The sequence below is a fragment of the Sminthopsis crassicaudata genome, chromosome 6, assembly GCF_048593235.1.
Source record: "Sminthopsis crassicaudata isolate SCR6 chromosome 6, ASM4859323v1, whole genome shotgun sequence".
NCBI lineage: Eukaryota > Metazoa > Chordata > Mammalia > Dasyuromorphia > Dasyuridae > Sminthopsis > Sminthopsis crassicaudata.
Window position 1 is genome coordinate 146,702,674 of NC_133622.1, and position 12,762 is coordinate 146,715,435.

At 37.4% G+C, this 12,762-nt stretch overlaps 1 long non-coding RNA gene across 3 annotated transcripts in view; it reads left to right on the top strand.

Annotated features, from left to right (window-relative positions):
* Nucleotides 1-630: 630 nt before the first annotated feature.
* Nucleotides 631-12,762, top strand: part of LOC141547081 (uncharacterized) — a 147,956-nt gene continuing 135,824 nt past the window's right edge. For all 3 annotated transcript variants that reach the window (XR_012483502.1, XR_012483501.1, XR_012483503.1), the window contains exon 1: nucleotides 631-778. This is a non-coding gene — a long non-coding RNA (uncharacterized LOC141547081). The remainder of the gene's footprint in view (nucleotides 779-12,762) is intronic.

A 12,762-nucleotide genomic window follows, 5' to 3' on the forward strand; every position in this document is an offset into this window, starting at 1 on the left:
AATGATGACTTTTCTAGGGTCACACAGGTAATAAGTTCTGAGGTTGCATTTGAACTTCCTGACTCCAAATTTCCACAATAGTTTCTAAATACTTATCCATTTTCCAGAATGTTGTCCTGAGTTGAGAGGAGACTTAAAAGTAAGTAGTAGGTTAAAAATAATAGATTTAGAATCAAGGGATTCAGGGTTCAAATCCCTTCTCTGCCACCTATTATGTGTATAACCTGGGCAAATTAATTAACTTCAATGAGTCTCAATTTCTCCATCCTTAAAAATAATATCAGATTGGATTATCTTTAAAGTTTCTTTCAACTCTAGCTCTGTTTGTGTGACCCTGAACTAGTCATCTACTTTCCACACCTATAAAATGAAGTGGTTGGATTGAATTATTTCCAAGGTCCCTTCTAGGTCTGGATCTTATGAGTGCCTGTCTTGGTTTCTCTCTACCTTAGTTCTCATTCCAATGATGCAACGAGATTGCAAAATACTGCATCCCTGAAATGCTTTGAGAAAAGTGGCAGCCAGGAGCCCAGGAATAGAACAAGATTTATTTTGTTGTGTTTCACAACAAGGCCAAGTTTCTCTTAAGTGGATGGTTCAGGCAAAAATAAGATGCTGATTGCAAAGTGCCTTAGGGAACAGAGAACATCAAACACTTCATGTCAAGCTCATGAACAAAGGTGAGGGAAAGTAATGACTACTGCATTGGCTTGTCCCTGAACTAAACAAGGGGACAATATTGAGGCCTCCTTTAGGATCTGAGGCTACCTACGAGCAGGTGAGTCTACAAGGGTCCCCATCAGTTTTGTATAACTGCCAACATCAATCAGCTTTACAAAATACTTCTGCCAAGGGCATGCTGGAGTCAGCTCAAATGGGGAGAGCCTTCCATTTTTAATATGAACATTGCTGCTTCAGAAATTGGTAAATAGTATGAATCAGGGTTTTGAATTATTGTTTTGTCAATTGTTTTCACTTAAGAAATGACAGCAAAAATGTTAATTATACATATTAAATTTAAAAGTTTGTCTTGTTTACATTTTTATTTCCAGAGGGTTGTTAAATATTGGTGGAAAGATCCCCCTTTTCATTTGTAAGACTATCAATTTGATTTTCCTCTTTCTTTTTTTTGATCAAATTTACCAAAGGTTTATCTATTTTATTGGCTTTTTCATAAAACCAACTCTTGGTTTTATTTATTAATTCAATAGTTTTTTTACTTTCAATTTTATTGATTTCTCCTTTTAATTTTTGTATTTCGAGTTTAATTTTTGGTTGGGGGTTTATAATTTGGTCTTTTTCTAGCCTTTTAAGTTGTAAGCCCAATTCGTTAATCTTCTCTTTCTCAATTTTCTTCAAATAAGCCTCTAAAGATATAAAATTTCCCCTTATTACCGCTTTAGCTGCATCCCAAAGATTTTGATATGATGTCTCATCATTATCATTATCTTGGGTGAAATTGTTAATTGTTTCTATAATTTGCTCTTTCACCCAGTCATTCTTTAAGATGAGATTATTCAGTTTCCAATTACTTTTTGGTCTATTTACCCCTAACTTTTTACTGAATGTAGCTTTTATTGCATTGTGATCTGAGAAGAAGGCATTTATTATTTCTGCCTTCCTACATTTAATTTTGAGATCTTTATGTCCTAGTATATGGTCAATTTTTGTATAGGATCCATGAACTGCTGAGAAGAAAGTATATTCCTTCCTATTGCCATTCAGTTTTCTCCAAAGGTCTATCATACCTAGTTTTTCTAATGTTCTATTTACTTTTTTAATTTCTTTCTTGTTTGTTTTGTGGTTTGATTTGTCTAAATCTGAGAGTGCAAGGTTGAGATCTCCCACTATTATAGTTTTACTGTCTATTTCTTCTTGCAGTTCTCTTAACTTTTCCTTTAGAAAGTTAGATGCTATACCACTTGGTGCATATATGTTTAGTATTGATATGGCTTCATTATTTATGCTACCTTTCAGCAGGATATAGTTTCCTTCCTTATCTTTTTTAACGAGATCTACTTCTGCTTTTGCTTGATCTGAGATAAGGATAGCTACCCCTGCTTTTTTGGCTTTACCTGAAGCATAATAGGCTCTGTTCCAACCTTTTACCTTTACTCTGTATGTATCTCCCTGCTTTAAGTGTGTTTCCTGTAGGCAACATATTGTAGGGTTCTGCTTTTTGATCCAATCTACTATCCGTCTCCGTTTGATGGGATCGTTCATCCCATTTACATTTACAGTTAAAATTACTAATTCTGTATTTCCTGCCATCGTATTATCCCCAGATTATGCTTTTTTCCCTTGACCCCCCTGATCCCCCTCCCCGATATTTAATTTACAGACCCCCCTTGTGACGCGCAACCCTCCCTCTTTTTTTTTTTTTTTTTAGGATCCCTCCCCCCTCCCTCCAAGTCCCTTCACTTATTCCCCTTTTCCTTTTCCCTTTTCCTCTCCCCCCTTTTAATGAGGTGAGAGAAAATTCTCTGAAAAACAAATATGTTAATTATTTACTCTTTGAGCCTCTTCTGATGAGAGTAAGATTCACACAATGATTCTCCCCCTCACTAAGTTCCCTCAGATATGGTGTATTTTCTATGTCTCTTCCTGGGATGTAGTTTCCCTCTTTTTATCACTCCATCCCCTTTTTCTGAACCGACCTCCTTCCCTTTACTACACCCCCCTTTTTTTCTTTTATATCAGTAAAATCAAATTATCCTTGAGTATTTTTTATATACCCACAACAGAGTTACAGTTCTCAAGGGTTCTGTGTACCTTTTTCTGTTTCTCTTCAGTCTTGTGGATGTAGATCAAATTTTTTGTTTAAGTCTGGTTTTTTTCTTAGAAACATATAGAATTCCTCTGTTTCATTGAATGACCATCTTCTTCCGTGGAAAAAGATGCTAAACTTAGCTGGGTAGTTCATTCTTGGTTGCAGTCCTTGATCTTTTGCCTTACGGAATATCAGGTTCCAGGCCCTTCTATCTTTTAATGTGGAGGCAGCCAGATCTTGGGTGACCCTTATTGTGGCACCTTGGTATTTAAATTGTTTTTTTCTAGCTGCTTGCAGGATTTTCTCCTTTGTGTGGTAATTCTGCAGCTTAGCCACAATATTCCGTGGTGTTCTTTTTTTAGGGTCTATTTCAGAAGGAGTTCGATGAATTCTTTCCACATCTACTTTCCCTTCTGTTTCTATTATCTCTGGACAGTTCTCTTTGATAATTTCCTGTAAAATAGAATCTAGGCTCTTTTTTTGGTCATAGTTTTCTGGAAGTCCAATAATCCGCAGATTATCTCTCCTAGATCTATTTTCCAGGTCTATAGATTTTCCCAGTAAGTATTTGACGTTGTTCTCCAGCTTCTCATTTTTTTTGTTTTGTTTGACTGATTCTTGGGTTCTCTGTGAATCATTCATTTCTATTTGTTCCATCCTGACTTTTAAGGAGTTATTTTCTTCTTTCACAGTTTTTAGTTCTTTTTGTAAATGCCCAATTTCGTTTTTAAATGAATTATTTTGCTCTATTGAATTTTTTTCCATTTCCCTAATTTTTTTTTTTTGAGAATTATTTTCTTTTTCCAATTCAGAAATTCTATTTTCTTGAGACTTTTTTATCTTTTCCAATTCAGAAATCCTACTTTCCTGTGTTTTTTTAACCTTTTCTAATTCACTAATTTTGTTTCCCTGCATCTCCTGTGAATTCTTTATTTTTTCCAACTCCAATTTCAGGACGTTGTTATTCTCTATCATAACTTCCCTTTCCTTGCCCCATTTTTCTTCGATCTCCCTCAATTTTTTAAGCGTTTCTTCTAGGAGAGAGTTATGTGATGGGGGGCAGGAATCGTTCCCCTTTAGGTTGTTATCTTCTGAATCTTTGCTGTTAACTTCCTCGGGGTTGGGTACCCGCTCTTTCTCTGTATAGAAGGAATCTATAGTTTTTCTAGCTTTTTTGCTCATACTTAAAAAATGTTTTGGGGTCTGTCCCTGGGGTAGGAAATTATTTACTTCTTTACCAGCTTCCTCCCAGACGGGATGGATGCAGCGGCTCCTGAGCCGGAGCTAAGAGAGAGCTCTGGGAGAGAGTTCCCCACCCCCTCCCTGGAAGTGCCTCAGAGGTGATTAGCACTGCTGTGCTTTGAGGGCGTAGAATAGTGAAGACAGCAAGAAGCTCAGCCTATGTGTCCGGGTGGGGAGTGGATGTCTGCAGCAGGTGACGTGAGAAGCCCCTGCGCTCAAACTGGAAGTGTCTGCCAGAAACCGCGGTCCCTAGTTCAAAGGTTCCGCTTCTCTGGGACTTCCTGGAGCTGAGTTCCACTCCCTCCAGCTAAGCTAGGCAGGGTGTGTTGCCTTGGGCCGTATCCACCCACTTGTCAGTCTCTTAACTATTCTCAGGAGGTAGCTGAGGCCACACCCCCTGGTGAGTCACCCCCAGGATCGGGGAAAATCTAATTTGAGTTTTAAAATATTTTGGCTTTCTCTTCTGAACTGCTAAATAATTAGCAGAGAAGAGCTAACAGCCTGTGCCAGATTCCTTTACCTCAGTGGCTTCTCTGATCCCAGAGCCCTTCCCAGCGCAATGGGCGCAGTGTGCCCCTAGAGGGTTGTTAAATATTAATCAGTATACCTTTGCTATATCAAATACTTCATACATAGCAGATATTTAATATGTTTGTTGAATGGCTGATGTGCAAAATGGATTCGAGAAAATAGGCCTAGTCTGAACAAGTTGTGGTATGTGATTGAGATGGAAGACTCTAAGAAATGACAAGTTAGGATGCTTTCAAAAAAACTTAGGAAGACTTATGTGAGTTGATATAAAGTGAAATAAGCAGAACTAGACCATTGTATACAGTAACAGAAATATTGTACAATAATAAATTATGAATGACTTAGCAACTTTCAACAATATAATGATCCACGACAAATGTAAAGGACATATGAAAAATGCTATCAACCTCCTGAGAAAAAACCTAATAAAGTCTGAATGCAGATCAAAGCATACTTTTAAAACTTTATTTTTCTTGTTTATTTTTCTTTTTTGGTTCATTGTTTGGTTGATTTAATTTGGGTTGTCTTTTGCATTATGGTTAATATGGAAATATGTTTTTCATGATTGTACATGTATAACTTACAGTGCTTCTCAAGAATTGGGGAAGGGATGGAGGAGGAAAATACTTAAAATTCAAAAATTATTTTTAAAATGTTAAACATTGTTTTTACATGTAATTAAAAAAAATAAAATTAAAAATGGCTAAGAGTTAAAGATATTAAATACAAAGAATTCATAGACATATAATTTCTTACATTTCATGCTAACATTTATAATAAAAGGATCTCAATATACTTTTAAAAAAATGTTATGTATCCTAAATGTGCTAAATATTCTGTTAAAATATTTGTTTCAAAATAGTTGTTGAGCTTAATTAAAAGTATAATTTAAAAAAGAAACCCCAATGGTCCCAGGAGCTTTAGAGAAAAGAGAAGCTCCTTATTGGTCCATTGGCCATATTCCCAGGTGTGGATGACAGATCTTTTTTTTCTGATTCTCAGCTCCTCATCATTTTTCTTCCTTCCCTGAACCCTGATGGTACACACTGCCAAAGTTATTGCCTTTCAGGGTCACCATTCATGTCTGGATTAAAAGATATATAGTCCAATGCTGTCCTTAATTCATGGGCACTTTTTTGAGGCTAAAAGGCACTGATGAAGTATGAAATGATACATATCTTACAAAAGCCTGACCTAATTTCAGTCCATAAAATTGTTGGACTCATTATTTATGTGGATTATACCCTCATTATAAATCTTCAGTTCTCATTTCATGTTCATCTTGTGTTATTAGTTCAAATTCTTAGTTGCTTCAAAAATAAAATTGCTTCTAAAGAAAGTCTTGTGGGTGAACCTACCAATGGGAGTTGGGAGAGTGAACCTTAAAGGGGTATTACCCAGACCTAAGCCAAACTGGGTTTATTATTTGTGACACATGTCATCAACTGTTCATGGATCTAATATGTATTCCTGCTCTTTTTCATATCTTAAAGTCTCTACTCTTCCTCAAATCATGATCTCACTTCTATAGGAAACTCAGTGATTTTTTTCTTTATTTGGGATCAATCCTCAAACACATCCACATTCACTCTTGCAGGGGCACTTCAAATGAAGCTAAGCATGCACTTAGGTTCTTTCCCATATTTTATGCTTTGGGATACTTCTAATGACAGGTATGTACTGGACTTTTGCTGAAGAGCATGTGAAAAGAGAGTCCTGATTGGTCCATTAGCCATATGACAGAAGGGCCATGACAAAGAGAATTGGCCACTGAGCAAAGATTCCTATGTATAGATACTCTGTCTCTGTCTTTCTCTCTCTCAGGGAGATATGATCAATGACAGTGAAAGTGGGGAGAGGAGAGAAGGGAGAATAAACTAGCGCCATGGCCTTGCTTTCTAGAAATTACAGACTTCCAGAGAATAACTCAGATTATGCAGAAAAAAAATGTAAGTAAAATAAATTCCTGCCTCTTCAACAGTCCAAGCATGGCCCTATTTGCTATCCAGTCTCTGAAGTTTCAGAATAGGTGGAAGTCCTTATTCTGAGTTTTAGTAGATGAACATATGGCTCACTAGAGCTCTGGGAAGGAATTTACATTAGTTTTGTGATCCCTGGTAGCATTTAATTTTTAATTTTTTAATTTAATAGTATTTTAATAGCAATTATGTAAAACATATTTCCACATTAGTTATATTGTGAAAGAAGAAACAGAACAAAAGGGAAAAAAATGAAAAGTGAAAATACTATTCTTTGATCTGTATTCAGATTCCATCAGTTTTGTCCCTGAATGTCAACCGCATTTTCCTTCATGAGTCTTTTAGAATTGGCTTAGATTATTGCATTGCTGAGAAGAGCTAAGCCATTCATAGCTGATCTTCATACAATGTGGCTGTTACTTTGTACCATGTTCTCCTTTCTGCTCACTTCACTCAGCATCAGTTAAGTCTTTCCAGGTTTGTTTGAAATCCTCCCAGCATCCCGGTTCTCTAACTCATTGTTAATTTCCTCTGCCTTTTTTTTTTTTTTTTTCATTTTAAAAAAGCTTGATTGTTTGTGTGGCTTTATCTCAGTAGTGAGAATAATATTTTATGTTTTTATGTGACCTTTTCTCTCAAGACAAGCGTTTCAAGTTTTTAAGTGTCACTTATTGCCCATCCCTCCAACCCCACCCCTGTATAACAGGAGGAAAGAATCTGCTATGTGCATTTAAGATTCTTATAGGTTAAGTATCTCTTTTTTGCTGTTGGAGGAAATAGCTGCCTTATACCTAATCTATTTTGGACATTGAGAGCTATTTTTAGAAGGGACTGTGTTAATCCTTTTGAGAAAGATTCTAAATATAAACAAACTCGCCATAAGGAATTTTTCCTGGGGTGCAAGGGAGAAATATAATGAGCCAGAGTGGGAGAAGGCTTGGTGCCCAATTAAATGGGCTTCCTTCTGCATCAGTATGATAGTCCAATGCTAAGTCCTCTTACGCAGAAAGGATACCCTATTCCTGAACCAGATGCCTATTATATTTTTATTTTTTATGTAATTTGTATGTGCTTATGTGTGCTGTATGTGCTTATTTATTGCTTCCTCTGGTAGAACATAAGCTCTTTAAAGGTAGATTTGTTTTTGATCTCCAGCACTCAAAACAGTGCTTTGGCATTTAGTGCTTAATAAAGGATTGCTGACTATTTATTGAAGTTAGAATGTGCCTAGTTAGGGAAGAGGGGTGGGTTTGCCCTTGAGCAAATTTTGTATTTTCATATTTAAAACATTATAGATGGTCTTTTATAGGAATGCTCACTAGAGAAGCATTTTCCTTCAAGTATCTCCTTCCCTGGATGCCATTCAAAAGTTATTCTTTTTGGATTAAGCAATTCCTCTTTAATCATATGTCTCTAGAGAGAAGTAGCTCATACTACAGGGGAGAGAGTGCTGGGTCTAGAGTCAAGGAGATGAATTCAAATCTATCCTCAGACTTTTGCTAGTTGTGTGATCCTGGGCAAGTCACTTTAAAAAAAAATCTGTTTGCCTCAGTTTCCTTATTTGTAAAATGGAGTTAATAATAACATTATTATTATATTATATTCCTCACAAGGTTGCTTTGAGGATCAATAAGGTAATATTGGGGAAAAAAAGTGCTTAGCACAATGCCTGGCACATACTAGGTAATATATAAATGCTTATTCTCTCCCTTCCTTAAAATTTCACTGTCTTTTGGGAGAAGTAGAATATGGTTATTATCACCTTCATCTAAAAAAGATCTTTCATTAATAAAGACAGCAGGAGAGTTTTGTGTGTGTGTGTGTGTGTGTGTGTTGAAGAAGGGGTAATGACTGGAGAAAAAAAGAAACTGCCTTACAACTTTGTCGAGGGTCAATCCTGTGTTTTGCTATTCAATCACCATTTTGCCAATTCAAGATATGGGGAAAATCGGAGTCTCAAAAGATGAATATGTGTATGGCTGAAGTTTTCTGAGTTCCAATTAATCTTGTGCTCCCCTTGGCAGCACTTTAACAGAGTTGGATAAGTCATTGTTAGTTTCCTCTGCTTTTATCTCATTTTAAAATGCTTTATTGTTTGTGTTGCCTTATCTCAAGTGATGTGAATGCTTTACTGTTTGCCAGGAATGAAAGAGCTGGAAGCCCCATATGCCCCTGCATATGTGCTGAAATGTTAGGCTTGGGCCACCTGCTTATGCTGTTATTTTCTATGCCAAAAATGTGATTGTATGCCGTTGTACACACATGACTTTGTATCTCTGTTATTTTCCAATTGCTTAAAAAGTTAGTGTTTGTATTAACTTTAACAAGGCAGTAATAGTCATCTTATTTATGTAATGTGACTTTTATTGTTGTTGAATGTTTTCTTTATTTATATAACTGAAGTCAGTGTATACAGAAGAGCTGCATCTTACTGGGGTTCGATTCTAAAATCAGCATTTAATGAGGAAATCACGCTGTTAAAATTGCCTTTGAAAGTCCCTTAAATTGCTGTGAAATATAGTACAATATCTTAAAACAGTTATAGCTGGAAGTGCCCTAGAGACCTTTAAAAGAAGGCAGCCTGAATTAGTCATTCAGAAATCAATAAGTATTTATTAAGTGCTTATGTGCCAAGCAGTGTGTTAAGCTAGAGGAATAGAAAGGAAGGCAAAAACAAGGAGCCTTGCCCTATATTTAATGGGAGAGACAAAGATGAAAATAGCTAGGTGCATATAAGATACACCTAAGAGTAGAAGGAAAATAAGTCTTGAGAGGAGCGAGCACTAACAGCTGCTACATAAGTTAAAGGCCACCTTAAGAAAGGGAAACTTGAGCTGAGTTTCCTGAAGGCAGCCAGAGAAGCTAAAAGATGAAGATGAGGAGAGATAGCATTCCAGGTATGGGGGACAGTGATGGGAAGAGAAGCAAATCTGTCTATCAGAGAGCAGCTGGATCTGAAGTGGTTGCTATGGAAACAATTGAATATACATTTTGTTTTCCTCAATAGCCAGGATCTATTGATCAGGAGGAAAGCAAAAACTTACATTTCTATTCAAATTTTTAACAATACATACATAAACTATCAGAAGGTTTGTCTTCAATACAACCAGTTACATTAAAAATTAGCATTAGTGACTCCATTTTGCTTTTATCCACCATTTTGTGAAATTTCAATTCCATTTAAGTCATCTGATTTAGAAAGTTTTCAAGAGTGCTTCCCCTCCCCACTGATTTATAGACTGTCATAAGAATATCCCTCTCCTTTTCACTTTAGTGTCTCACACACACACACACACACACACACACACACACACACACACACACACACACACACCAGTAAGAAACTAAATGTCTCAATCCCCATCACCCTTTGTTTCCTGTTTTCCACTCCTCCAAATTAAATTTTAATTGTGAAAAACCACACTTCTGGATCTTGACTACTAAGAGCCTTGGTCCTGGTTTGTTTTGCAATCAAACCTTTGTTTTCCACCATAACAATCTATTTTGCCCCCTTCATCTATCTCAATAATCCCTCATTCTGCCCTCTCCCTTCTTTGGTCTCCTTCAAGTCAGCCTCTTGGGGCAGTTATGCCTGGACTGTAACCTAATAATCTGATGCTGCGAATCTATCAAGTCTCCACACCTTGCCCCTCAGATTACCTCAAGGTAACTTTAGGTCTCTCTCAGGGAGCTGACTCTATGCCCCAAGGCAGTGGTGAGGACCCTGATATTCCATTTTTCAGTGGAAAAGAGTGAACTGACAGCAAAAGCTGAGTAGATGTGGATGGATTGCTGTATGTATTGCAGATCTCATTACATTACCTTTCCAAAAACCCTATTCCTTTTAGTTTATGTATTTCCCCGGAGGGCACGGCCATCTTTCCCAATATCTAGGATCTCAACCTTCTCATTATCTTTGACTGCTCTTTTAAATGAAGCTTCTTTCTTACATGTTACCAATGATCTCTTAGTTACCAAATATAATCTTTTCTATAGCAAGCTCATTCTCCCAGAACAAAGTCAACTGTGTCTTTCTTTCAGGTTAAAGGTGTACTTCTGAGGGGTTGGAAAGGAGAAAGCATGTATATAGCTCCTACTACATACCAGGCTCTGTGCTAAGCACTTAATAAATATTATCTCATTTGATCTTCACAACAACCATTCAGAGTAGGTTCCTGCAAAGATGAAGAAATGCTTTTAGAGCAATTCAGAGGTAAGCTGATAAATATGAATAACTGAGCTTTACTAAAGAAAAAAGTATGCACACTTTTAAAAGTTTTATTTGTGTTAGTAACATTTTCTTGAGTATGGATAATCAATAAAATAATAATAATTTAAGCTTTGGTTTGTAGTGATTGCCATTTCTGAAGTGAAAATGCTCTTACTGAAAATTGAAGAATCAAACAAGGAATTAGAATGGGCTTTAGCCCACCCCTCTTATAATGATGGCTCTCTTTTCACTCTGGAATAACCCAAGGTGGGCATGATGAGTGTGTGGTGTAAGATATGGTGAAGAACTTACAGATTAAGCACATATTGATCAGAGACTGTTAAGTCAGACCTATATGCCCCAGTCATGCAGGCCTAGGCTGCATTCCATTGTCCAAATAGGGCATTCAGTGACCAAAGGTTGTATGTCACCTTTTCCACTGCATTCCACTGACCAAATAGGGGAATAAAGGTTTATGGGACCAATCATAACCTATGGAGGGTGGGATTTTGGAGGTTCTTTGTCTGAAATGTATAAAAGCTGTGAACATTTTCAAGGGAGTGGCTCTCTGCTGCTGTGAATTTGGCTCACAGACCAGGATGGGGTTCGCTTCTCGAGATTCTAATAAATAATTCTGCTTTTCTATGAGTGATCTCTGAGTAGTAATTTTTGGATAGGATTTTCTATCCCTCACATGAGGTTCGGTGCAGGGCAGAGAATTGTGGGACCCCTTCTGGTCAGTGGAGGTCCTTCATAAAAGAATTTGTGAACCTGAAAAATTAGACTGGCAAAAAGAAGTTTATTGGCACTGGGAAGTTGGCTTTTGCTAGGGAGACTGACTTACTTTGTGTCAAGATCCTGACAGAGAGAGAGAGAGAGAGAGAGAGAGAGAGAGAGAGAGAGAGAGAGAGAAAGAGAGAGAGACAGAGAGACAGAGAGAGAGAAAGAGAGAGAGAGAGAGAAAGAGAAAGAGAGAGAGAAAGAGAGAGAGAAAGAGAGAGAGAGAGAAAGAGAAAGAGAGAGAGAAAGAGAGAAAGAGAGAGAGAAAGAGAGAAAGAGAAAGAGAGAGAAAGAGAAAGAGAGAGAGAAAGAGAGAGAGAGAGAGAGAGAGAGAGAGAAAGAGAGAGAGAGAGAGAGAGAGAGAGAGAGAGAGAGAGAGAGAGAGAGAGAGAGAGAGAGAGAGAGTTAGAGTTCTTAGCAAAGAAATCTCCATCAGAGAAATCACTACAGAGAGGTAAGGAGGGGTGCAGTCCTGTTAGGGAAATAGAGTCTGGCACTGAGAAGAGAATGCCTTCTCACCGGGCAGGGTCCTAGCAAATCACTTGGGGCTCTGCTAGGAGTGAGTCCAGAAACTGCCCTTTAAAAGCAGTCTTGAGGCTTCAGGACTCAGGTTCTCAGGCTTAGATACTTATCAGTATCCAGCCCAGATCTCCTTTTGGAATTAACAACACTTCCAAGAGGTGCTTTTTGACCAGGATTTCTAATTGAATCAAAGCGTCTAGCATTCCCAAAAGATAACTTATCTGGGGGATATGCCTTCCCCAGGAGGAGCTGAGACACCAAAAGGGATCACAGATCATAAAGGAACACGGTTTCAGAGTGATACTCTTAAAAGGGAACACAGCTTCAGGAAAGAGAACAGTTTCCCTCCCACTTCAGGCAGAAGATGAAGCAAGAGAAGGAAGAGGTAATGGCCTTTTTAATGAACACCCAGTTTGGGTTTTTCAGTGAATCAAAGAGGCTTCTCTTGACTACTTGGTTAGTAGACCAAAACCAGAGCATGCTCTAAAATCCAGCAAGGGAGAATGTCAGCCTAGCAACCACTTTGTGCATCTGGCTTATTGGCCAATTCTCTATTACATCTGAATCCTTACTTTTCTTGACTTCTATGATGTATTTAACAATTTTAATTATCCTCTTCTTTTTCACACTTAACTGTCTCTTCCCTGGGTTGCTAAAAATGATGTTAAGGTGTTGTTATTAAAAGCTCCCTGTAAATTTTATTTTAAGTTGGGAATAAAATTTTCTTA